Source organism: Corvus moneduloides, chromosome 6, assembly GCF_009650955.1.
Source record: "Corvus moneduloides isolate bCorMon1 chromosome 6, bCorMon1.pri, whole genome shotgun sequence".
Taxonomy (NCBI): domain Eukaryota; kingdom Metazoa; phylum Chordata; class Aves; order Passeriformes; family Corvidae; genus Corvus; species Corvus moneduloides.
This window is the reverse complement of record NC_045481.1, coordinates 19,132,567-19,159,638: the sequence shown is the minus strand read 5'-3', so window position 1 is coordinate 19,159,638 and position 27,072 is coordinate 19,132,567.

Sequence of the window (27,072 nt, the reverse complement as noted above, 5' to 3'; positions counted from 1 at the left end):
TTAAAAAAATGTCCAATTATTTCTAGCATAATCATCTTGGCACAAATTAATCAATATTACTGATGCATCTTTTGTAAGTAAGATGCTGACATTTGGAACCCTATACAACTTAATAAGTCAAATTAACAATTTATTTTACCTTGTACCACTCAAACTACATGTAGCTGGATAAGAGGCTCTGAAATTCAGTTCTTGAACAAGTGAGGGCAAGAAAATCCACAATTTGTTGTCTATTGCCAAGAAAAGACATTATGTCTTACCACAGTAAAAGAATTGTTGCCCTATATTGTTTAAGGTTTTCTACTTGTTCAGTGCCCATAGTTAACTAAAATGCTCCCTAAAAGGGATGACACAGATCTACACAAATTCAGATTAAGATCATGTTACACATGTTTAATAAAGAACATATTAAACCGTTGGGACATCTTACATAGAGCTGCAGTAAATATTTTATGCCACGGAATGAGGTGGTTTCTACACTTAAAATGAAGTTTGGGTGTGTTTGGTTGCCTCTTTAAATGCTACAAACTTGCAGTTGTCTCTGGATGACTCAGTGAAATTCATAGTCCTGTAGTCTGTCAGTCATTAGGTTAAGATGTAAATGCCCTTTTTGAGCCTTAAAATCTGCTCATCTGAAAAGCAGTATAGGCAATTTGGAGAGTAGTGGTGCAGACCTGCTCAGAATAACAGTCTGAACTATTTCCTGCAGTAGGCTGATATTCAGCTCTTTTATTCAAACTACATTTGCCAATGTATACCAATTATTTCCTATTTTACAAATAATTTGATGTTCATATTACTTCTCAAACCATTTCCAGTTGTCTGTACTGTTCTCCTCTTCTGAATAAGGAAAGCACTATTCATAAAATATAGCCTAACAAACAGTTAATAATACCAATCTGAAAAGTGACTCTTTAATAGCTCCTATTAAGGAAGTAAAAACAAAGTGATATAATCCTGCTATTCATGACCTGTTCATGAATAGCCAATGAGGGTGATTGTAAGAGAAACTGTAAGCTGATGGCTCGTGGCTGGGGCTCATCATAAGTAAATAAATATACAGTGTATGTGGCTCTAACACACTTTCCCCTTCATGCCTTTTGACTGTAGTACATTTTCCTCTCTTTCTTAATCCTCAGTGACTTAAAAACAACAACCACATATGCAATGAACAGCAACTCATTGTAATTGCAGGTGATGGGTGTGAGCCAGGTTTGTGTAATGTCATTGATTCTGCTGTTAGGATAGCAGTTATATAAAACTTAGGAGCTTGCACTCCACCATCCATCTGCAAGCAGACCTGCATGCTAATGTTTCTATCGAGTCAACAGGAATGGAAGATCCTCTTAAAAATTACTGGTGTAAAATATCTTCATGAAAAAGTAAACTATTTTGGAAGAGATTTTGCATCCTTGATTAAGAGTTTTACCTTTTTCTATTTCTACTTTTAGGTATTTATAATTTCCTCATTTTAAACAAAGACTTTTCCGTGATACTTTACTGGGTTTAATGCATAAAGAATGCTTAAATCTTTGAAATGGCATTACAACTTCATTCTCCTTTCATTATTTCCCCACTCACTGGGTCGTAATTTAAAGGAAGATATTAAAAAATACAGATTCTTTACTTACAGGGAATTGGTTCAGACAAATTTTTAATGCTCAAACAGCCACCAGGCGTTGGAACGCATACCATCTGTTTTCTTCCATTCCCTGTGTTTGTATAGTCAGCTTTCCCAATGTAATCAACTTATTCACTAGGAAAATAAACTGTGATCCCTATTTGCCAATTCTATTTGTCCATCTGTCTACCTATCTGTCAGATTAGATCCGCAAGGAGGACTTAAAAGGGTAAAAGTTTTCCGAATAATTTTGAATACACACAAATAGAAAAATCTTTCCATGATTACCATATTTTTCCTATTTTCCCAATTAAAAGTCACCCATAAATCCTAGCAAGGATTTTACAATATAGATAAAGAAAATATGTGTAAACAACCATACTGAAATCTAAAAATATTGAAGTCCTGAGCAAGTATTTATTTATTTTTTTTGTCAACACTTGTTGCCAATTAACATGAATAGAAAAAGATGGATTTGTCTATTACTTTCTAAAATGAGTATGACCAAACTAAGAATTAGGGTCTGAACAACATGAATAGTTATTTTGATTTCTTTGGAATGCTTTTTGTTCAAAATTAGTCATTTGATTAACTGCAAAGACAAAAATAAAATGCTTAGTTTTAAGTAAATTGATTTAATCCAGAATAATTTATGGACTTTCTTATCTCTTGTCATAGAATCTAATTATGAAAGCTTTTTAGCAAAGATTTTAAAAGTCGCACAGAATAATGCAAGATACTAGACTGGATGATTCACAAGTAACTACTTAATAGTGCTGCCCACAAACATATATGCATGCCAACTACATGGTTTTGGTTTTGCTACCATTTGAATGATATAGAAAGATTAAAAATTTCATAACAAAAATCATTGTTTACTATGCAATTAATAGGAAAGGGCAATAAACAGCAATTTACAGTAGACTCAGAGATGGTTTTTTATTTTTCTTTTTTGAAAATAGTAGTGGCTCATTTCTGAAGAATATTAAATCTTAAAGTACAAGATCAAAAAGATAGTTATTTAAAAATTATGTACTTGATTTTAAAGCCTGTACATCCACCTACATGTCAAACTACTTTATGTTATAGTTTGTTTAAAGCAGACCATAACCCATGGTATCAAATTTTGATTTTTACTGCAATCAACATTATAAAACACTTCTGAGTGTTGCTGTGGTAATTTCTGTGTGCATTTTGCCTTATTTCAGCACAGTTTCTTATTTTCAATAAACTGCAGCTGAGATCTTTTAGACTAAAATCTAAGGGCAAAATAAATTTTTAGTATTATTTTACTTCATTTGTATATATTTAACTGTATTAATTATAGGCTAGTAGCTAGACTTCAATTCTTCATCTTAGCTTCATATTAAGAGTGATTTGTAAGTACCTGATCGATATGAGGACATTCCAACTCTGGGGAAGTTTCAATCTTCAAACCAGGATATTTTGCAGGACCTAATGTATTATTCCAGTTATTACAGCCCTGTGAGATACAGAAGATATATTGACACTAGTTTTTGTGGGCTTGTGGACTTGCTTGGCAAATGATGAAACATCTTCCACTGTTTCCCATTACCCACTGCTGTATTTTGGCAAGATAGTAAAGGCTGGAATCCTTGAATCACATGGATCCTGACTGAGTCTGTAAAGCCTGAGTTTAAATCCATACATTTAAAATAATGTGAATTACTATTACCTTTGATAGCCGATTTTCAGTTTTTCTGTTAGTGTTTCTGAAGCAGCTAGGGCTGGGTTAAAATAATAAAAAAAAAAATATAGATAAAACCTGAAATGTATAGCCATGGGCTTGCTCTGCTAGGACTAGATACCTCATAAAAAGTGTGTATAGGCACTACCTGCCTTCAGGACCATCTAGAGCTTATCAACACATCATAACTAAGGAGAGATTTTATTAAAGTTTCCTTTTTTGGGTAATTATGCCTTTCAAAAATCTGCTCTCAGATGTTGGTAATGTAAGCATGAAAATAATTTAGAAGCCCTCAAAAACCAGCTTCTTTCTGTAGAGCCAGCAACTTCACATCTGTAAAGGCAAATTTTCTGTTTGAATATGCAACATATATTGCAAATTATATTCCTTGCTAATAATAGCTTCAAGAGAAGTCTCTTTACTTATTAACATATTGCTTCTCTTGGATGAGACCAAAAAGATTATGGATGTTACCCTCAGAAGAAAACAAGCAAGAAGGTAAGGCCAGATTGTGTGACATAAGGCATGATAGCATGGCAGTCACTGTAGATATCAATATAACCTCAGTAACACAGATATCAGCATTGACTAAACATCTTAATATTTATTCATTTCCCCAGACAGGTTTCACAGCCTGACTCTGCTCAGTGCTGCCACAATTACTATCCAGCCTGCTAGTTCACATATGCCGGAAGTAGTGTTGGTACCTTGGGGAAGGATGGTTTCTATTTTCACAATAGAAAGCTAGTTTTTCCCTTTGAGGATATAGCAGTTTTGATTGGGTTGAATTGGCAGCATCTGCTATATCAGAGCATTATTTGGAGGATCCCAGTGCAGTCAGACCTAACACAGTTGGCCATACAGAAAAATAAAAGAAAAACGAAGGCAGAGAAGAGCTTCAAAAACTTATGTCATTCATTATTTTGTCTCTGACATTTATAAAATGAGATAATTCAAAGGTGTGATCATATATTTAGTGCACATGATGTGCACTACAGGAAGTCACTCTCTGAAATCAATGCTAATTAAACAAATGATCCCTCAGATATTCAAAATTCCTTTAAGTAAGTCCCACATACTTTTTTCCTTCTGATCATTTCAGTGATATAATAAACATTGTAAAAACATATATCAGATGATTAGATTAAAAATCCTTCTCAACAACCATGACTCATATTCTTAATGCAGTGATAACAACGAACCTACTGAGTAATCCTAAATAATAAATTGCTTTAGTAACTATCAGATAACACCCTTGGTTATGTCATAACTAATAACAATTAGTAAAAAATATATTTAGAAAAAAGGAACGAGAGGTAATGGAATATCCTTTTTTCTTCCCAGGGAGAGGAAGGAAATGTTTTTTAATGCTTCTGCTCATCACATAAAGGCTCATGGAGTAAAAAATATATCTGCTTAATATCTCAGCAGCTTTTATAATGGAAGATTATTAAAAAGCAAGGTCTAATTAGTGCCACTGATAATCTGAGGTTGTGAAATTCAAAATTTAGTCGTTCCTCTCCATGAAAAATTAATTTCAATTCTTTATTCCATTTTGCACCTTTTTTTTTTTTTTTTCTTACTGCAATTATGTGATTATCTAATTAAGTCATTAGCTATCAAGGCAGTTATCACAACAGAATTGCATTCTGGGGTTACATGTTTTCTAAAACTTAAGCATTCCACTACAAAGATGCCTTTGTTATGTGTCAGGGAAGAGGGAGGAGGTAGATGCCCTTCTAGTGAAAAAAAAAGTCTATAATGTTTTAATTGAGACAAGACTAACTCTATTCTTATACAAGTGTGAGGAAATATTTTAATAAAATCAGAAATGTCCAATGTTAATTTTAAAAGTGGGAAAGAGTGTTTTGTGCAAATTCAGATACCTTGTCTGTATGTGGGAATATTAATCTTGCAAAACTCACTGTCTTAGTTGTAGGTGGTTTCATTTGAACTCTCTCTACTGAGTAGGAGGAACTCTAGACAGATGACTGACATGTACAGGCATGGGTGTTCTGTCAGCTGAATGCACCTGCAAGATCCAAAATTCACAAACACTGAGGAAGGCAATGCAGGGCATGTTGTACTGGGTGTGAAACTGAAGTTTTGTCCACATGTACGCATCCATTCTCAAGTAATTTTTAGGTGATACCTATAAGAACCGTTCAAATAAAGTATGCAAATCAAAGACTGTACCTGACCCATAGTATGCAACCAAAAATGCCTGAAATAAATGGAATTATTGTGTGAGATAATGTTATTTGCATGAGCAAGGGTAGAAACCCAGTCTAGAGGTTTTTTCCCTTTTTTTTTTCCCTTTGACAAAGATTCAATACTGAGTTGAGCAACTTTGAACTGTAAGGAATAGATGCTTTTAATGGAAACTGACATTCATTTTTCAAAGCTCTTTTGCAACCTGGCAAGAAAAATTTAATGACTGGGATTGTGGGGATTTTAAGAAAAGAATGACACAGCAGTATGAAGGTTAACACAATAAGGGCCCCAAGAAATTTGAGAGCTATAGTCTGTCCTAAAGTTCTGTACAAATTTGTTTAACATGGCAAAAAAGGGTAGAAAAAAGAAAACAAACTGAATTAAAGGATATCAATGTTTTCCAGTGATAAAACAATGCAAACAATTTCCTAATGACTCACAGAAAAGGGTCAAAACCGAATAGCTTATACAATTTAGAACTGGATGGATAAAAATATTAATAAATATATTGAGGAAAAAAATTAATACAAATTCATGAGAGACAGACATTTTCTTTATAACCCAAGATAAATTTTCTCATTCTGATTACCACTAGTCCCTGTTATTGGGGAAGAGCCATTCCAGGATGAATATATGTATATATATACATATATATATATATATATATACACACACACCTCTGTCTGTATAGAGAGATATCAAGGCACCACAGCTATTTAACCCTAATTATCTTGCATTTCTTTTTTACAATTACAGAAATTTATCAGATATTTTACTCTTTATTAACAGAGATAGATTAAATAAATAGAAAACAAAACCTAACAGCAATCAGTGTCAGAGTCTTAAATTAGTAATTTTGATATCCTGTATCTCTGTACCCCTTTTCTGATCTGGAGTATCTGCCAAGCCAGTAACAGATCACAGACTGAATCCGAAGTAAAGTTGGTATTCATCTGAAACATTAATTTCTCCCATATGCACATATTCCATTCCCTGCTGTCCAATTCATGTGGTGCAGCTCATCCTAATTTTTGTCCTTCTCTGTGCTTATATTCTGCATAGAAATATTTCACTGAAATAAAAGTCAGTGTGCCCAAAATCTTATCCAACAGCACAGGGGATGTCTTTGAATAGTAATTACTGATTTATTAAATATTCCAGACTACAGAGGTCAGATGAAATCATATTCCTTTTACAGAAAGGCAATCCATTCAGCTGTTTTGGTGACACCTGCCCAGCTTTTTCCATTTATCTTGCAGACAATATTAATCTCACTCTTGAATAGTGTGAAAATCTTTTACAAACCAAAGAGAAACTCTGTTTCTCTATTGTATTTAGGAAAGTGTTGCATTTAAAAGCAGAAAAAGAAAGGCACATGCAACTCTTTCTGTCAAAGTAAATGTCATCCAACAATCTAGTGTGTCAAACAAGGATATGTAGGGCCAGGATCAGCATGCTGCAGCAATCATCCCTAATACCCACCATATGCCTTTAAGAATGGAAAATGTGGCATGTGACAGATCACTGCAGATGAACAGGGAAGGAAAATGACTACTGGAAGATGTTCTCCACATATTTCTCCTGCTCCTCTTTGCAGAACAGGACTGTGGGAGAAATCAGAGAAACAGGGTGACATAATAAGCTTCTTTCATAGGCTACATTTTTCTATTGTTAGTGTTGTGTTTTCATTAATATTAATTCAATTACTCCTGATCTACAGCAGAACAAATGAATTTTAGGACTAACATCGAGCATTTCATCCTAAGTAGTTTTTAAAATGAGAAAGAGTACCATTTCTTTAAGAAAAACACTATTTGAGGAAAAAAAATCCTCTCTTTTAATTCTTTCATTTTAAAATTTTCATAGAAGAAAAAAAAACATTGTAGGGGGACAAGAGATGAGAAACAGAACAAGAATGTATGTGTGATACTTGTTCACATTTTTATAGTTTCTAAAAATGCTGTGTGACTGTTGTGCTTCACGAAGACAATAGAATTCCAACACGCTTCACAGCAAAAAATCAGTCCTCCACTCCCTGCCCACACCTAAAGCCACACATCTATGTAATTTTTATTTTTAAGTTACATTCCTTGAAGAAAGATTAGAGTCTTACCTTCAAAAATGCTTCAAAGTCTCAGAATTTCAGAGCAGTCAAGCTCTGGCATGAGATTTAGTTTTGAGCACCACTGCAGAAGAATTCATAAGAGTTTATACATTGATGGAATCTTCCTATTATTATACTGACAAGATTTCCTTCTGCTTCTCCTGGGACTCTTTTTTTTTTTTGGACCCAGATCTCCTCTGGGAAAAGTGGAAATTAACCTTTACTAATCCTGTGTGTTGTCTAAATATCATGCTTGTATGGTTTCTCTGGCGATGTTTGAAAGCAACTGTGAGCTTACATTTATAACAAGGACTTTATGTTCTGTTCTGAAAGCACATTCTCCCCAGGAGTCATAGCAGCCCTTGCATCGAGGACATCCTGTACAACTTCTCAACCTTTTCATGACAATTAACCCATCAGAGCTGTACCCTGAAATCTATAGCATCCTGACTTAACACTGCATGCAAAATTTGTCTTAACGACCAGAACAAAAGACAATCTTCAAAACGCAAAGAGAGTTGATGAATGCAACATTTCTAAGCATTCATTTTCTTCCAATCTGCATATAAATATGCATTGTTTTTGAGGTTAACAATATACAGCAGTGAACAGCATAAAGAGTGGGAATGCGTCAAAGGGGAAAAATATGTGTTTACAGTGAATGTGAATGTATTGCCTTTTAAAGAAGCACATGCTTGTGAACCCATGCAGTGACAGTTTCTTTTGCCAAGGTAGTGAACATATTGTTTCTCATTTGAAATTGAGGTAAAAAGCATGGCTGAAGGTAAGGTCTTCAGGTGATGTGACTTGCAACAAGGTACCTACCTGTCTGTAAAGTGGTCAAAAAGAAAATCTCAGCCTAGGAAGGAAATGGAGGCAAAAAAGAAAACTGTGTGCATTATTCTCAGAATTGCAGTCTGTTTTGGGTTAGAAGAGATCTTTAAAGATCATCTAGTAGCTCCAATCCCCCTACAGTTGTCAGGGAAAATACATCAAGTAACACTGAACGATGAGAGCAAAGCGTTGCTGTTAACAAGAGAATTGATCCAAGCAGGACTACTTCAAAAATAAAGGCCACATCAGCAGTGGCTCAGCAGAACTGTCTTTCAGCATTTTAAGTTTTTGAATTAGTGACATAACACCTGTCAGGATTTTTCACAAATGTATTAAAAATACCAGTGTGTCAAATAGTAATATTATACAATATTATATAGTAATATAATAATAATAATAATAATAATAATAATAATAATACTTCATCTAGAAAGAAAAAACCTCAACAACCAACCAACAAAAAAAACCCCAACTCTCAAAACAAAATAACCCAAAACTTTAAGGGTTTATCTAGAAGGAATTAGAGGTTGGATATAATTTGCTAAAAAAAGATAAGAACTGTTATTCTTGTCATAGCTCTTTTATTCTTCTGAGTATTTATCTTCTCCCCCATATTCTTAAAGTAGCCTCCACTTGCATTGATGGTGAAGAACAGAAATACTGCTGAGTTCACTGTCTGTGGTAGGGTCATCCCAACATGAAAGGACAATATTCAAGGACTGTATAAAAAATAAGCATGATACTTAGTATTTTATGAAGTTTCTAATTTTTCTGTGCTCACAGAGGTAGATAAAACCAGAATAAACCTAATATTCCTACGCTAAATAGGACATCACTAATCAATAGCCCTCTCTTCTGGTAGGGTAGACTGAGATTCAGAAAGTTCAGGTGAGCTCAAGGCATGACAGGAACTGTCACACTGCATCATCCACAACTGTTTCCTGAAAGCTACCTGAAATCTTCCAAGAGAGTCTAATTGGGAAGCCTATATCAGAGCCCGGCTGGAAAACCTGTGTGGGTCTAGTTCTTTCATCTTGATCCTTGTGAAGTCTACCCTCTACCTGCAGAGAATTTATGGGTGCTGTACCTAGGCACAAATGACAGTCCAAGGTTCAGGGAAGCACAGCATCTTCTGAATTGTTTTAAATTTGCTCATCACTGGTTGGTAACATGCCCAGTAAAAGTTCTTTGCGTGGGTACCTTGTGTGAAAAGACTGTAGTGAAATAAAGTACTCAGCTATCAATCAGGAAGGTCATAATTACTCAATTAATATGGGTAAGAAAATCTAAAAGGTCCAATGAACAAAAGCCTTTGCTCTGTTGGGCTGTACAGTTCATCCACAGAGCAAAGAAACAGTCTTTTCTCCAAAAATAAAAGTATTTCAGTAAAGGCAAAAGAATGTAGATATATCTCCTCCCCAAGAGCTATTTTAAGAAGGATTCTCCTAAAAGGAATCTGTGAATTAAAGAAATCCATAAACAGAAATAAATTGAAAGAGAATTTACCCAGAGAACATATTTTGTGTATTATTGACCTTTAGAAATAGAAATATGTTCTATTTACCTAGTAATTAAACCATATTAATATCCACTATATTATGCAGACATGGAGCTCATGAGTATAAAAGACATCTTAGTTGATTGTCTTCACTGGCTGAATCAACAACACTGAATCAAGGACATCCAGTCATTCCTTTTTAGAAAGAAATTTTGGGACTTAAGACCCCCCTTATATTTGATCCTGTTTCAGAAGAAAATGTTTTGGACTAATGCCAAGCTGTTTAAATAATATGTCAAATATATGAACAATAGTATTGCCACCTATTTTCAAAATACACGACAAGAAGGTGGAGCTGTGGAAGGAAATGAATGCATGAAGACTTTTATGGGGTGAGAGTCGCCGAATGGTCTATAAAGAAAGGTTACTGGCGGAAAAGATCAAGTCCAGTTGTAAGTTACTGAAAATGCTCTTGTGATCTAACATTGTTATACCTTCCCACCAGCAGGCCTCAAAAGGGAGAACATAACAAAGCCCTTCATTAGCACTTCCCATATGTGCATTACCACATGAGCCACAATTTGCAACAGAGTCCCAGGAAAATGGACTTTTCCAATGGTGACCTATTTGGCTGAAATTTAATTACATCAAATTATATAGTATTTTTCTAATCAGCTTTATAAAAGTTTATACCTTCTCTCCACCTCCAGCCTTACACCACTTCTTATGAAGGAAGGTTAACCATACCTTCTGAATATAGCCAAGGACCTCTCAGTGAGCTCCAATTTGTCTGGAGTTTTCTCAGTGTAGGAATTTTCTTGAATATTTCGAGAGTTACAGAATTATAAAATCATAGAATGTTTAGGGTTGGAAGAGACCTTAAAGATCATCTGTTTCCAGACTTCCTGCCATGAGCAGGGACACTTTTCACTAGACCAGGTTGCTCAGAGCCCCATCTAACCTCGTCTTGGACACCTCTGGGAATGGGTAATCCACAATCTCTCTGGGCAAATAAGGAAAAAACCCAACTGCTCCAATTTTTCAGTCTGTGTTAACAGGCAGTGTTGTAGTCCTGTGATCAAGTCAGTGCCTCTCCTCTGGACTCACTCCAACAGGTCTACATCTTCCTTGTGTTGGAAGCCCCAGAGCTGCTTGCAGCACTTCAGGCAGGGTCTCACCAGAGCAGAGTAGAGGGGCAGAATTAATCCCTCAGTCTGCTGGCCACACTGCTTTAGATGCAGCCCAGGATGTGCTTGGCTTTCTGAGCTGCAAGTCCACATTGCTAAGGCACACTGAGTTTTTCATCCACAAATACCCACGTCTTTCTTCCCAGGGCTAATCTTGATCCATTCTCCTCCCAGCCTGTACTTGTGTGTGGGATAGCCCTGATCCAGGCACAGGATCAAATCACTGAGGCAGCTGGTAAACTAACTGCATCAATAATAATAGGCTTCCAATAAGTATTATTGCTTAAACTGTGGAATTTTTGCTTTTGTCTTTTATCTGTCACAGAAGTATGACTATCACACAGAGAATATGTGATCTGTGTCTTACCCACTTCCCATTAAAATTTTGAGGAATTACTTGTATTTGCTTCAGAACAAGTTATGGTCTGGACCAATCCCATAAAATCAACACCCATGAACTTAAACAGACAGATGTCTCAAAGGCCAAAATATTATTCTGTTGAGAAAGTGATAAATGCCAGAAATTGACAGAACATTACTTACAGTTTTTTTCAATGACAATCTTGTTGCTAGACATTAGCTTCTAAAGCAGAAGTTCTCTCTGCATGAGGGACCAGATCAGTCTTATGTTCCTTCTGTAACAACCTGCCTGCGATCAATAAAAAGGAATTCTGTGACACCTGCCCTGTATTGCAGGGGTCTGGGGGTGTATCAACACACAATATAAATTTAGAATGAAAATTCTATATCCAGAAATGATGTAGGAAAAAAAAAGGCTTACAGTTCTCTAGTTTAGTGCCTATTGTTTTCTTCAGTTTATTTTTTTTTATTGCTTACTTTTTAGATTTGATCATATATCCAGATCTCACTTCCAGAATATCAAATGCAGTACTCAAAAGTGAGAAACAGTCTTGTGTATCATGTCTGAGAACTAAATTTGCTTTGGATTTGTGATCTCCCTTAGCTTTGGGGAGTGAATTTTTATGCATGGGGAACAGTTTGAGCAGCCCTGGAAACCCACAAATATTTCTAGACATAATCTGCCTCCAGCCACATTCAAACAGCATTAAATCTAGACCTGTTCCAGATTTACAGGGAAAAATTGAATTTTATTTTTTTTCTCATTATAGATTCTGTTGCTTTGGCAGTAGAATGGGCCAGAGTGTGCTAACAAATCCACAGACGAAGGAAAGAAAATGTTCACTCTTTCCATGTGTATTGGGTAGGTAGAAAATATCATTCAATAGTTATATTCACAGGGGAAAGCAGAACAGATGTAGAAGAGAGATTTTATATCTTTGTTGCTCTGAAAGTTATGGTGATAACAGTGCCACTTATACATATATTTATCCCCAATGCTTACAACTGTGATTCACTCTAACTTTCCAACTGTTCAGGCATGTGGGTATTTGTTACAGTAGTGCAACCCCATTGCCACTCGGATTTAAAACACACATTTCTTTTTTATTTCTTTTCTGGCTAACAGCCCAAATCCACGCAGCAGGTGCTGTCTTAGGAATGTCACCGTCTAATAAAAGTACTGTAACATAACACAGAGCCAATAAAAATTTCTTTGCATAGACTTTGTTTTTCCTGACAGACTGGATTCCTAATAAGACAATGTCTACAAAATCTAAGGAAGATGAAAATATAAGCTTTATTGTAAAGTAGATAATTTTTCTCCCTTGTTTAGACAATGATCTCACATATCAGGTGACAGAAGCTGCACAAGATTTGTACAAACCTTTGTCTGTCAGCAAAATAGGCAGGGAAATGGGGAACCCTGGCATTGCATGTTGTTTTAATTATTTCTTGGTGAGAACTATGACTCCATTCACGGTTGGATAAAGGATTTAATCAAGGAAAATACAATTAAAACAAGAGGACTGGGTTAATCAGCAATTGTTTGGTAAAAGATTTGCAGATTCATTTTATCTATAAGATCTGTATGGATGTAATTCACAAACTTTGAATTTGTTAGGATGCTGCTTTTATTTATCTATTTTGTAATTCAGAGCATTTCCAGGCAGATTTAATCTGAGATATGATTTAAACAACCGGTACTTCATAAATCCCATATTCACAAAACTAATTAGCAGTTCAAACAAAGGAAAGATTTCAGCTTTCAGCAAGGTTTTAGAGGCCCTGAAACTGGGAACAAAAGTCATTAGACATCAGACTGAAATTCTGAAGTGCAGACACAACAGTATTTTCAAGCTGGATGAACAGAGAGTGGCATTACATCCCTAATGACTGTTTACTTCAGCTGTAGCTTCTATTCTAATTGACTTTTTTATTTTTTTCAAAGACAGACTTTCAAAACAAGGTTCAGAGGTGGAATACGTTTAAGTTATATTCAACAGAATAGGATGCATAAGATATAAATACGTATGTTTTTTCTTCTTTTAAAACTCTATCTGTATTGTTCAGAAAGTCTTTCAGCTCTCAAACTATTCTGGCTCTGCAAGATATCTAACAAATGTCACAAGGTAAAAAATGTTGATTTTTGGTGCACAGAGGTAGATAATGTTAAAGTAATCACTTAACATGAAGTATAGTTTTTAGTGGAGTAGAACAGGTGCATGGTATTTAATTTTGAGAATTTCTGACAGAATGTGTTCCTGCCCAACGCAATGCAAGTGCTTATGCAAACCAGAAAATTCACTTTTGCAACATGAAGGTACAGGCTATTTTATCTTTAAATTATCATATATCTTTTGAATTCTATATTAAAATTGGATTTCAAAATTTGCACCAAGACATCAAACCACCTCAGAAACAGGAATTATATTTCAGAATGTGTTGACAAAATAATCATAATCACAATAAAGATGGAACTAGTGTAATAGAGTGATTTGATATAGAGGAGTACCCTTGTTCAAGACAACAATCTAAACACAAATATGTAACTACCAGAAATGAGCAGGGCTTAAGCACAGTTAAAAACTAAAAACATAAAATTTTCTTGACTCAGGGCCAAATCAACTAAGTAGTATCACCAGATTTTCACAGTGACCCATAGAGTCTATTAACAGGCTTTTCTTCAAATTATTGTAACAACAATCTGATAATTTATTGGGCATACACTGTGCATACATGGGGTCTACAGGGGAAGAAACACAATTATTGCAATGCGAGACAGCACAGACTGGTGGTCTTAAATTAAAATATTAACTGCCTTTGAAAGCTGTTATTATTTACCTGCCAAAGCTATTAATAGTCTTAAATATGTCAGAAAACATTATATTGGAGATCACTTCAAATATAAACCTTGAACAGCACTTAGCAGTTGTGGTTTTTTGGTTGGAAATGAAGAGTTGTAACTGTAAGTGCAAAAGTGCTGATGAATTCTGCTTTTCTTTGAAGTGTGTGTTTTCACTGGCATTAACTCTGAAATTTACAGTATATTCACACGCACAGGGTGCTTGATGGGGCACCCCTTTATTAATTTCCTTTCTTCTTGGTAGAAGTAAGCAGTGTAAAAAGGAAACAAAAGTAATTTTTCAAAGACTAAATGGAAATTGCTAAGACGCTTCCATTTTTCCATTTCTTTCACACTCACTCTTTTTTTTGTTGCTTTTTTACCTTTACTCAGACTACATAGAGCTTTTTCTGTGCTACCTTTAATTAATGGAAAACAGTTTAGAGGGAGAAAATGCCTGCAGGGAAGGGTTTACTTTTTAGTAAGGTCTTTTCATTGCAAGTAGCTGACAAAGGATTTTGTTTTCTAGTGGTACCAGAAAATGAAAAAGTTCAGTTCTAGAATATCTATATCTGCTGAAAAGTTTTCTGCACATATGATAAACAGAATTAATTGCTGCACTAGCTTTGCATAGAAGGTAAATTTCTCTCTCTGTAATGTTATTAATGTTATTACTATGATGAGACTTCAGTGATATCTCAGGATGTCGTTGTGCTAATTCTTTATATTCATATAATCTAGTCTCCTGGCAATTGATTAAGTAAAATAAATAAAATCTTCCCTCTTTAAAAGAATTGTTGGAAAGAAGTGGGTACAAGAATAAGTTAACAATAGCAGAAATCTCCCCTATGTAGTGCAGCTTAATAATACCCAATATAATCTCCACCCATTATAACAAAACACATCATAGATAATTTGGTTTATGTATTATTGCTGATAAATAAGTCTGCCTTATTATTTAATTCTGACCTGTGCTTTTACAAGTAGTCTGACCAGCTTGCAAAACATGTGACTTTGTTGAGTGAAGCAGATGGGCAGAATTACTTCATAGACATGTATAAACTTAAAGGTTAATGTAACACTCAGTAAAATATTCATGCAGAAATACCTTTACATGCTGCTCAATATCAAAGCATCTGAGCACTTCATAATGCACACTGTGCATTTGCACCTCTGCTCTGATACAAAATTGTCATTTACCCCTTTCATAAATAAAATTAAAATAAACAGAATCTGGGCAATAGCTAACTGAGTTAAATTCCTGTAGGACTGACCATCTTTCCCACCTACAGCTATCACACATTTAAAAGACATATCCTCAGGAATTTTAGCTGATGAATATGCTGTTATATATATTATACTGCTGATAAATGGACGTGTAGTTTTCTGAGACCTTTCCTTGTCATTTTATAAGCAAATGGGAGTTGAAAAGAACCTGGAGTAAGTGGAAAGAAATTGGTTGGGAAGAAACATTCATTGTTAAATGTATATACGTTTCTGTATTGGGTTTGTGTGGCAAGGTTTTGATAGCCAGAGGTGGCTTCTGTGAGAAGCTGTCAGAAGCTTCCCCCATGTGTGAAAGAGCCAATGCCAGCTGGCTGCAAGACAGGCCCACGCCTGGCCGAGGCCAAGCTCATCAGTGACAGTGGTAGCACCACTGGGATGACATGTTTAAATGAGGGAGAAAAAATACACAGCAGCAATTGCAGTGGGAGAAAGGAGTGAGAATATGAGAGAAACAAGTTTGCTGACACCAAAGTCAGTGAAGACAGATGGGGAGGAGGACCTTGAGGTGCCAGAGCAGAGATTCTCCTGTAGCCCAGGGTGAAGACCATGGTGAGGAAGGTGTCCCCGTGTCACCTTGTGTGACACCTTCACCAGAGCAGATTTTCTGGCAGGACCTCTAGCCCCATGGGGGACCCATGCTGGGGCAGCCTTTTTCTGAAGGACTGTACCCCCTGGAAGTGAACCACACTGGAGCAGGAGGAAGAGTGAAAGGAGTGGCAGAAATAGTGCATGATGAACTAGCCACAAATCTATTCGACATCCATCTCTGATACTGGCAGGAGAGGAACTAGAGAACATCAGGAGTGAAGTTGAGCCCAGGAAGAAGGAAGGGGTGGGAGGAAGCTGTTTGAAGATTTAGTTTTTAATTCTCTACCCAGATTTGATTTTTAATAAATTAAACTAATTTCCCCAAGTTGAATGTTTTGCTTGTGATGGTAATTCGCGAGCGATCTCTCCACCCTTATCTCTACCCATGAGCCTTTCCTTATATTTTCTCTCCCCTGTCCAGCTGAGGAGAAGATAGAGCAGCTTTGGTGGGCACCTGGCATTCAGTCAGGGTCAGCCCAAAACAGTGTTTATGCCATATTTAAGAAATAAGTCACTTCCTTGTTTATCACCCACAGCACAGGCAGGTATTTAGAGGAAATTCAGTACGTAGTGTGCTAGGAATGTTATTAGTTTAAATAATCCACTGTTTTGGTATGGGAAAAGAAAATGTTTTCTTTGAAAATCTGAACCATCAGCATCAAGAATGTTTGTTCTAAAGTAGTTCACTTCATTAGAACTTTTCTTCTTAAGTGAATTGTTCTTCATATTTTTAGTGAGTAATATTTAAGTATTTGTTATAAACTTGTAATTCTTGTCATCTTTTAAAACACTAAAACCTTGTATGAGGAAGATTTTTCCAAATCTTTATCAATTTGCTCATTGAAGGAAAAAATTTAGACAACAATCTTAGCAATATTTGATTACTAAATAGTTTTCTTATAAAATTATTTAGAGAAGTGTATAAAGTATTTAAGTAAAGGAGATAAGAGGAAAAAAGGAAAAAGAATGAGAGAAAGGAAAAAGAAGAGGAAGAAAAGAGAGGAGAAAATAATGAATTTTGAATTAGCAAAGGATATTAGGGAATAATTTTTAATTCCCCAATTTTTTTTCTGCAGAAATCTAGAATGTAACTGTAAAATATATATTTTACAACTATTTACTATATATAGTACACAACAGCTGTAGTAATTTAGGTTGTTTGTTATTTTTGTTCTCTTCTCTTAGTGCCCAGGTTTAAGTTTGTGTATAAACAAGGTGAGTATCCTTGAGAAGTTCAGAAACATACCCACTGGCCTTTTTCTCTCTTTTGGGGAGTCAGGAGTGTTTGTGGAATTGTAGACGCTACTGCTAAGAGGTGGGACTGTGGTGGTATGTGAGTATTTTTCCATCTGTTCCATTGTGATCTACCCAAATTCCATGCAGATAAAGAAGAGCTGTTACATCGGACAGACCTCCCTAGGCTGCGTTATAAACAGCAGGAAAGACCACCTGCTACACAGAAACTCGTGTTACATCAAAGCAGCCAGGATGGCCCAATCCCTATCAGATGGCAGCAGAACTTCTAACCACAGCATTTTTTTTGTAAATTAGAAAAATTTTAAAAGAGACCTGCAGACTAGATGTAAAAAACCTTTTCAAGGATTCTCCAGAGAGGTGTAAATATTTTTCATAAAACAAAATGAGTTTATAATTGGTCTTGCCTGCTGTTCATCATTTGTTTATGTATGTATTGCCCCCAGATTTCTTTCACTTATATATCATGGCTTCATCAACCTCCACTTATATGAACTAAAGAGCAGATTCTCTCAGGCAATTGGAAAATGAGGTAATTCACTACCATGACTTACCCTACTCCTTCAATAAAAGAAATTTTCCTTACAAAGAAAAAGAAAATATAAAATTCTTGATGACAAGCAGAAACTGGGCCTTTATGTAAGGTTTTGTGTCTTGAAATACTTTTTACTGCCCTAAAGTAGAGCGACAGCTAGAATAGTGGTGATGTATAATACAGTTTATTATTGAAAGCAGTGCTGAAGATGGTAGAATAAAAACACTAGAAAGTAATCCCTTTCACAGTCTGCTACTGAAATAAAAATTTTAAAGCATCATCTCTACATGTGTTCCAATATTTCTCAAAACTGGATCACTGAAAAGAAATCAGTCTTTATTTTTTTTTTACTGCTCATCCCATTATCTGTAAATATCAGGGTAATGTTCAGAAATGTTGTGAGTTATAAGCTTGGGAATGAGAGTGCAAGTACCCAGGCATATCTCCCAAGCTACAGAAGAGTCATTAGAGAGTAACAGCTCAAAAGCTTCTAACTATTGGCCTACACTGAATTCACACCAAAAACTTAGAGGAGAAAAACTCCATATGCCCTTACCAGTCCCTTGAGCAATCAAATCCCTCATATTTTACACCTGGACTTTTTAATGAATTGTTGCAGTAACAGCAGGTTTGGGGGAAATTGTGTTCTAATTAATATAATGTTGCACGATTTCAAACAGCTGTGTATAAAATGAACAAAACCAAAATTGTGTTTTAATTTGTTCTAACAAAGGAATCAAACAAATAAGATTTTCTAATTAGTTTTTTACTCCTCCCTCCCCAGCTGAATAACTGAAGTGTGGACACTGAGTTTTACTTCTTTTGAAACAGAAACTTTTAAAGGAAGGCAAGGTAAAACTAACTAAAGCTAGTAGAGTGGGAATGTACATTTCAACCCCATATTCAGAGCTTGACAGTGCATTCAAATAAGCTTAAATAAGAAGAGGAATAATGAAACTCTTTTTGCTATTGCAGTGCATATGTTAGTTCACCCTCTGTTACGAGCTAGAAGTATTTTATAACAGAATAGACATGACAAACCTTAACAAAGTTGTTTGGTATCACAACTGAAGTAGCTGAAACATTGCTGTAAAAAAAGAAGAATCCTGAGAGAAGACTGAAGGAGACTTTTTAACAGTCTCCAAAAATTCTCATGGTTTTGTCATTTTGTCACATTCATTTATTTATACTCATGTGCAGGACACACAACAATGAGTAAACTCAATTCACTCATGCAAAGAGCTTCTTTTCTGAAATGGTGTTATTCCAGCACCTAAGATCATGTTCTCATTCAAATGAAATATATTTTCATCTCCTAAAATCTGTATGAAATATATATATTTATTGCACTTTCCAGATAAAAATATCTAACCACTAAAAAACCAGGAATAAATGAACAGAACTATTATGCTCTTATTTGAATTATTGCGATCTTATTTCTTTGATCATGTTAGTCTAAAATTGTAGCTAATGGAGAACAAAAAAAGAGATCTGTGTCTTACCAGCCAAGTGCAGAGTAAACAGATGCTCTTTTTTCTATACATTTAACTTTCAATTTAATAAAAAATAGCATAACAAAAACAGCCCCCAACAAAACAAAACAAAAACAAAGACAAAAACCCACCAACAAATAAATGAATAATGTAATTTTCCCTGGCACACTAGTGATGTCCAGACAAACTGTTAAAGTGGAAAGAATTTACAGCAATAGGAAGGAAGGAAGGAAGGAAGGAAGGAAGGAAGGAAGGAAAGGAAGGAAGGAAGGAAAGGAAGGAAGGAAGGGAAGGAAGGAAGGGAAGGAAGGGAAGGAAGGGAAGGGAAGGGAAAGGAAGGGGAAGGAAGGGAAGGGAAGGGAAGGGAAGGGAAGGGAAGGGAAGGGAAGGGAAGGGAAGGGAAGGGAAGGGAAGGGAAGGGAAGGGAAGGGAAGGGAAGGGAAGGGAAGGGAAGGGAAGGGAAGGGAAGGGAAGGGAAGGGAAGGAAGGAAGGAAGGAAGGAAGGAAGGAAGGAAGGAAGGAAGGAAGGAAGGAAGGAAGGAAGGAAGGAGCAAATTAGAAGAGTAAGTAGATGCACATCTTTTTTAATGGAGAATTCATGATTCAGATCAGTCACATTTTGAGAAGAAAACTATGGACTTCTACTAATGTAAAACCAATTATACTCAGCTAACACCATTTTTCATTAGAATTCCTTCCCTCAATTCTTTAGATATCCCCACTGTTAACAAATTTTAAAAGACCTTCAAAATGTGAAAAAAATCTCTGTCTGAAACAAACAAATACTCAGATTAAGTCTTCCCTTGCATTTAATCTGTAAAGGCAAATTTTCTACTTCAATCAGAGCCTTATCAGAAGGTGTTTATGTATTCCTGCTTTTATAATATACTGCAGCTTTCAGATTAATTTATAGTCGATATAAACTAGAGTATTTTTAAAGTCTCTAAAAGGTAATGTGTAATGTTTCATGTTTGCATTGGCATTGTAGTTCCAATTGGACCTGATAAAACCCACATTACAGAGCCTGGCTGGAATGAAGTGCAACCTGAAAGTTCTTAAGGCAGTATCAATGAGGTTCAGAACACAGGGAACAGAGAACCAGGCCTGCCTCCGAGTGATCATGATTCAAGTTAGAGTAAACTTTATATCCTTGTAAATGAAACAATCTTAAGGTATCTGAGTTCAGACCACATGTGAATCGCAACATTTGATGCAACTTTTACTTTGCCTTGGAAAAACCTAACAAATGAGCTAGGGTTTAATGAGGTTATTACCCCTCACAAGGAGGAAAGCAGAAACCCAAGACCTAATTTTTGTCTCTCACATATACATAAATTAGGGTAACATCGTTTAAGTCCTGTTGCAACTAGGTACCTCTGGTACCTTCTAAGATAATAGGCTAAATATTTTCCCTTATGGTTTCAGGAAGCTTTGTGGTGTTAGAAGCACACTATTTTTGGATAAGATATGAAACAAATCCCAACTGCTTGCATTTTTTCAAGATTGCATAACTTTTTTCAGAGGAGCCGAATGTGTTAATTACAGTGTTCCAGCCAAATTAAACTGTATATATAGTTGTAATCTCTCCACCTGATATTTCCTCTGAAACTCTACCTGGCTCTGGTTGGCTGTGCACTTCTTGCCCCAGGCATTTGGGCACTATTGAGAGCTGAAGGCAACAGCAGAACAGAGTGCTTGTGGTAGAGTCAATGACATTTCTCTCTGTGTACTTTGGAAAGCACCTTGTGACACCTCATAAATATTTGGTGAAATACGCAGAGATTTGAACCACTCTCTGCAAAGACCACTGCCAGTGGTCAAGGTAGGCATGCCTTTGTTGCAGATATTTTTTAACAAGATAGCCCAGCTACTTTGGTCTGCTTGTGAAGGTTATCTTACCTTGAAGGCAGAAGGGTTCCTGAATCTATACTACTTTTTTACTCAAAGGCCATTGGCCAAAAATATTAATTGAAATGTTCTGTCTTACGCATATGAAGGCCTCCTACGTTCTCTCATGCAGATCTTATCGCTTGTTATACAAAATCTGCTCACACTGATCCAATGTTTGACTTAGAGTAACCTATGAAATGTTCATACATGCATAACAATTAGGATCAACTACAGTCTAATTTAATCACTGATGTAAAGCCTGTAGCCAAGAGTATTTGCATGGCAGATAACCAGGCACCCTTGTGATCACCCTGAGACATATAGCTTAAGAGGCACTCTAATATGTATCAACATCCTTCTTGTGCCTTTTGAATATGATTTTGTATCCACAGTATTTCTCAGCAGTTGAACTTTACTCTTTTCTGTATGATCTTCATGCTAATCATATATATATTTCAGATGTAAATATTAATTAGATAAAAAATAAACCGTGCTACCTGGGCTACTTGTTGGTTTTCAGTTTGTTTTCTTTTTAATTTTTTTTGTTAGAAAAATTATCAAGAACCACTTTGAAGGATTTGAAGGATTTCCAATTCTTCATGAGCTTTTCAAGTGCTTAAAAATTATGGTGATTGATGCTAACAGATGTTATTCCATATGATCACTAATATTATCTGATGATTAAGTTCTAAACAATGCAACAATATGTTACTTGAAATATTCATTCACAGATGCTACAGAAGGCCATTAAAGTTCCTGACTATTCAAAAGACTATATGAGTACCGATACTAAATAGAAACACCTGCTGCATAAATATTCTAAAGCAGTCACTCCCAATTTATCTTGCATGTAAGGGAGGATTCTTTTATAATGAAGTTCAAGATGGTGGAATATCAACACTAGGAACTAGAGAACTGTATTCTAATCTTAAAATGAAGCTGATGACTGACTTGCTGACTGTCTTATAAAAACTATTGACACAAATTTACTTATAAACAGAACAATGTGTAAACTGCCTTCACCTTAATAAGCAAAAAAATCTATTTGGGAAATATAATTTTACTGAAAAAAATAATAAAAATGTGATTTCTTTTCTGATAATTATAATTTTGGAACTTGGAAATTTTGTATAAACTGTGTTCTTTTCCTTGATTGTAGTTGTGCTCAAATATTTTCCATGTTCAGAAATTTGGAAGCCAGTTATCCCTAAAACAGAGGTGATTGGAAATAAATCCTGATCAAAAGAGCGGGATCCGGCCTGAACATTACCAAAACTAACATGTAGACACACATTTCTTATCTATATTTGGGGTTTTCTTACTCCGTTATCTTGCAGAGATTATAAAAAATTCTGTCCTGAGATATTTTCTTACTGTTGTCTCTGTTGGATCACAGAAGTAAACCATAGTACCTAGGATGTGCTCTTTTCCTTGGGAAAACCAGTGTTCCTCTTTTTCTCATTTACATAATACCTTGATGCTCATATTAGATCAAATGCAAGTCAGCATTTGTTACAAACGAGTGTTTGAGATTGCTTAAAAAATCATGGGCAAGGGTATCAGCAAAAGCCAGATTTATTATTAAATGACCGCACAACAAAGTTCATTGGCAAGATTCACTCTACTACTTATAGGACTGTTAGGGCACAACAAGGGAAAAAAAGCAATAACAAAACCAAACAAAATCTAAGCAATCAAAACAGAAATGAACCAAGAACTCTTTAGGATTGGGTGGGTGGGTGGGTGTGTTTAGGTGCATGTGACAAAGGACAGTGAGAGCAAGGATAAAAAGGAATATGGCCTAAAAGTTTAACAGCACCCAAACTTAACATTACTTTAACTCATACCTTAAACCTAACAGTTCAACAAAGGAACAACACTTAATTTATATCTAACCTGATTTATATCTTAAACTTAATTTATAACTTAACAATTTAACAGGGGAATAACACTTAACAGCATTTAACCTAACATGACTTCGAAGCTATATTTAGCAACTTAGCAAAAGAACAACACTTAGCAACACTTAGCTTATAACTTATGTTGAACTTAACCTCTTAGCAAAAGAACAATGCTTAGCAGCACTTAAGGAGTCATAAGTCACAAGCTTACTTACAGGCCTAACTTACTTCAATATCCAAGGTACTTAAACATTTAAGAAAGCAGCATTTCTCATAGATTTGCTATAGCATATGCACACGTTTATGCACCCAGACAGAAAGAGTCAGTGCAAGCAAGGTACCTATGAAAAATTCCCCTCAGACATCAGTGAAATATTCACTTTGGATGCTTTTACACCTCCCGGTGGGTGAAGGGTCAGACCTAAAGGAGTCAGGGTATCAGCCCAGGACTCATCGTTGTTTGGTGATCCTCCAGGCAAACCTGAGGGTTTGCTGTCTCTGAGAGGCGTCCCCCTCAGAGGGAGGTTGCTGGTCACAAGCCCCTGCACTCCAGCAGAGCTCAAAGGGTCTCATTTTGGACCCCTGTTTATCACCGCAACAGAGCGGGCTTTAGTCATAACAACTTTTCATCCTGGACACAGTTTGGATTGGCACATCCTGTGAAAGTGTGAGAACAGGACTGTTGCTCCATTCAGGCAAGAAAAATATTTTCCAAGGCTGTTAATAAGGAAAACAGGAGCTTTTTAGCAGTTCCTGGGAGCAGGCAGTGTTTCTTATAAGCTCGGAAGAGCTGAGCCCATGTGCTGTTTTGCAAAGCTGAGGCCTAACAAGCATTTCTCAGATTGCAGTGCAGCCCGGATAGGGGGGTGGGATGCACCACCACAGCATTAACTTGTGGGCTTTCATTATTTTAAAACAATATTGTAATAATGATATCATTTAAAAATATGACTGCTGTAAGAGATTGCTCATAACTGACCATTTTACAAAGTCAGCTTCAGAAATTATTTTCAGTTTTCATCCCTTAAACTGAATAGTTATAGATAGCCTTCCTACAAAAGAGAGAACATCAAACAAGACTTTTGGACTTGTATAATTTTAACAGTGTTTAAGGATTTAAGGATTCTGATGCTGAACAAAACAAGCATCTAATACATTTACATATTTGAGTAATTTGTATTCAATCCATCAGACATCAAGAAAATCACAAGCTGGAAATTGTCAGGATTGTGGCATTATGTAAGAATGTTAGAATGCTCAGTGATTTTGCTTTTCTGGTACCTCTTTTTCATTGGAATTAATATGTTCTTTTAGACTAATGCATAGCACGCCATTAAAGGGCCATTTCACTGATTTGCGGCTCTCACAGACATAAATATATAATTTGGCTATTCCAGATTTTAATGGCTATGTTTCATCACAAATTAAAAAGAAAAAAAAAGAACAAAAAGAGGTGAAAATGAAAGTTTTAATATTTGGCAAAGTATTATTCAAAACAGCTTTCTCAACATTCTGCTGCTTGCCCTACCATTAAGTACAATATGTTCTTATGTATTTTATAACATCAAAGCACAACATGTTGCATAAACGTTTAAGCAAATTATGTTTTCAAAACTTTAAATGCCTCAATAAATCTCAGTGTACAATGGCTAAATGAACTATATCTACAGGGCTAAGCAGTAATTCACTGACAGATCCAGGAATGGAAGGGAAACCAGCATTAAATGTTTTGTCTAGTTGTATTATTCTGTTGATTCCTTTTGAAAAAAATATTAAATGTATTTATTGCATGACTGGTAGAAGACAGTATGGTTAAGTGTCAGTGGACAAGTTCTTTTCTATTCAGCTACTTTTGCCATGTCTGAAAGAAAAAAAAAAGTATGTCTTCACATCAATGAACTGTTCAATACTGTAAACAATACCAGTGACCCATTAACTCCAAACCCTGGGAACTGTTATAAGGGAAGATTGTAAGAATGTTGTGTTCATTTCCTTATACTTCTAAAAAAATGTACCAAGCTCAGTACCATAATCAGAAAGTCCACAATCTAGTGCCCAAGCTACAAAAACAACTTTAAGTTTCCCTACAAGAAGAAATTTAGAGAAAGAGAGGCAAATAGATTATCCTAATTAACTGAAACCCTTATTATATGTTGGCAAAAAGCTCAACATGACCTGGAAATCTGTGCATCTCAGAAATCCAACTGTATCCTGGACACTTCAAAAGAACTATGGCCAGTAGGTCAAAGGAGGTGATTCTCCCACTCTGCTATCTTCTAGTGAGATCCCACCTGGAGTGCTGCATCCAGCTCTGGGACAAACATAAGAGGGATGTTGACCTTGTGGAGAGAGTCCAGAGGAGAGCCATGAAGATGATCAGAGTGCTGGAGCACCTCTCCTATGTGAAGACAGACTGAGAAGGTTGGGATTGTTCAGCCTAGGGAAGAGAAACATGCAGGGAGTTATTGCAGCCTTCCAGTACCTAAAGGGGACCTATAAGAAAGCTCAAGAGGGACTTTTTCCAAGGATGTGTAGTAACAGGACAAGGGGAAATGGATTTAAGCTGAAAGAGGGTATGTTTTGATTAAATATTTAGAAGAAATTATTTACTGTGAGGATAGTGAGGCACTGAAACAGGTTGCCCAGAGAATTTGTGGATACCCCATCCCTTCAGGTGTTCAAGGCCAGGTTGGATGGGACTCTGAGCAACCTGGTCTAGTGGAAACTGTCCCTGCCCATGACACGGGTGTCATAACCAGATGATCTTTATGATCCTTTCCAACTCAAATGATTACATGATTCATGTTCATCAGTACCAAAGAGAATTTGACAACGAAGAAATGACTGCATGGAAGTATATATGCAAAATAATCTGCATGTAAGTGACCTAATAAGTTGTTTGCCCATCTAAACAGATAAGTGCACAGATAACTGAGATATCTGCTAGTCTGTGGGATTGTACCACTTTGAAAATCAAGCCATAAATTCTGCTAATGAGTCAGTTTAGAAGCATGTACTGAAGATGTTCTCAAATAGTCAGTGATTCTGATCATAATGCAGTATCATTCCAGCTTCATTTAGGTAACACCTTTCAAATCTCCAGTTGCTAATTTGCCATAATTTGTATTACAGGATACTTCTATGCATGATGAAGAAATGGAAACAATTTTATGGGCTGATACCTGCAAAGGTGCATGTAATACACTTTTCATACACTATTTTTACTCTGTTCTGCAAAAAACCACTAGTTTAGGTTTAGAGACACTAAGTCTATGCAAAATTTGGTGGTAAGATCCACATGTAAAAGCACTCATAGATGGGGTAATATGGTGTTAGAGGGTCAGTAGAGAGAAAAGCTCAAACTCCCTGGCCTGAAAAAGAGATTTTCAGGTGTTTTTATGACTTAATGAGGCAAAGAAATACAGGAATGCTGTTCTAAATGACAGAAGCAGTAGAGTAGGAAGATTTTGCCCTAAGTGTAGCAGCATCATTTGGAGAGACAATGGAGATAGGTGTGAAAGTGTGATCAGGGAGAGAGAAAGAGAGAAAGAAGATCATACTCTTATCATCCATTATTAATTAATTAAGACAAACTAAACACTGTGGCACGCTGTCTGTTTTGTCTGTGTTCAGGCGAGGGCCCAGAACCAGCCTCTGAAGCTGTTCACCACATGTTCACACTTTTATCTTTGTCTTACTCATTGCTAGAAATGTGCTGATACATCTTTGCTTTGATTTGCAGTGCTCCTAGCTATT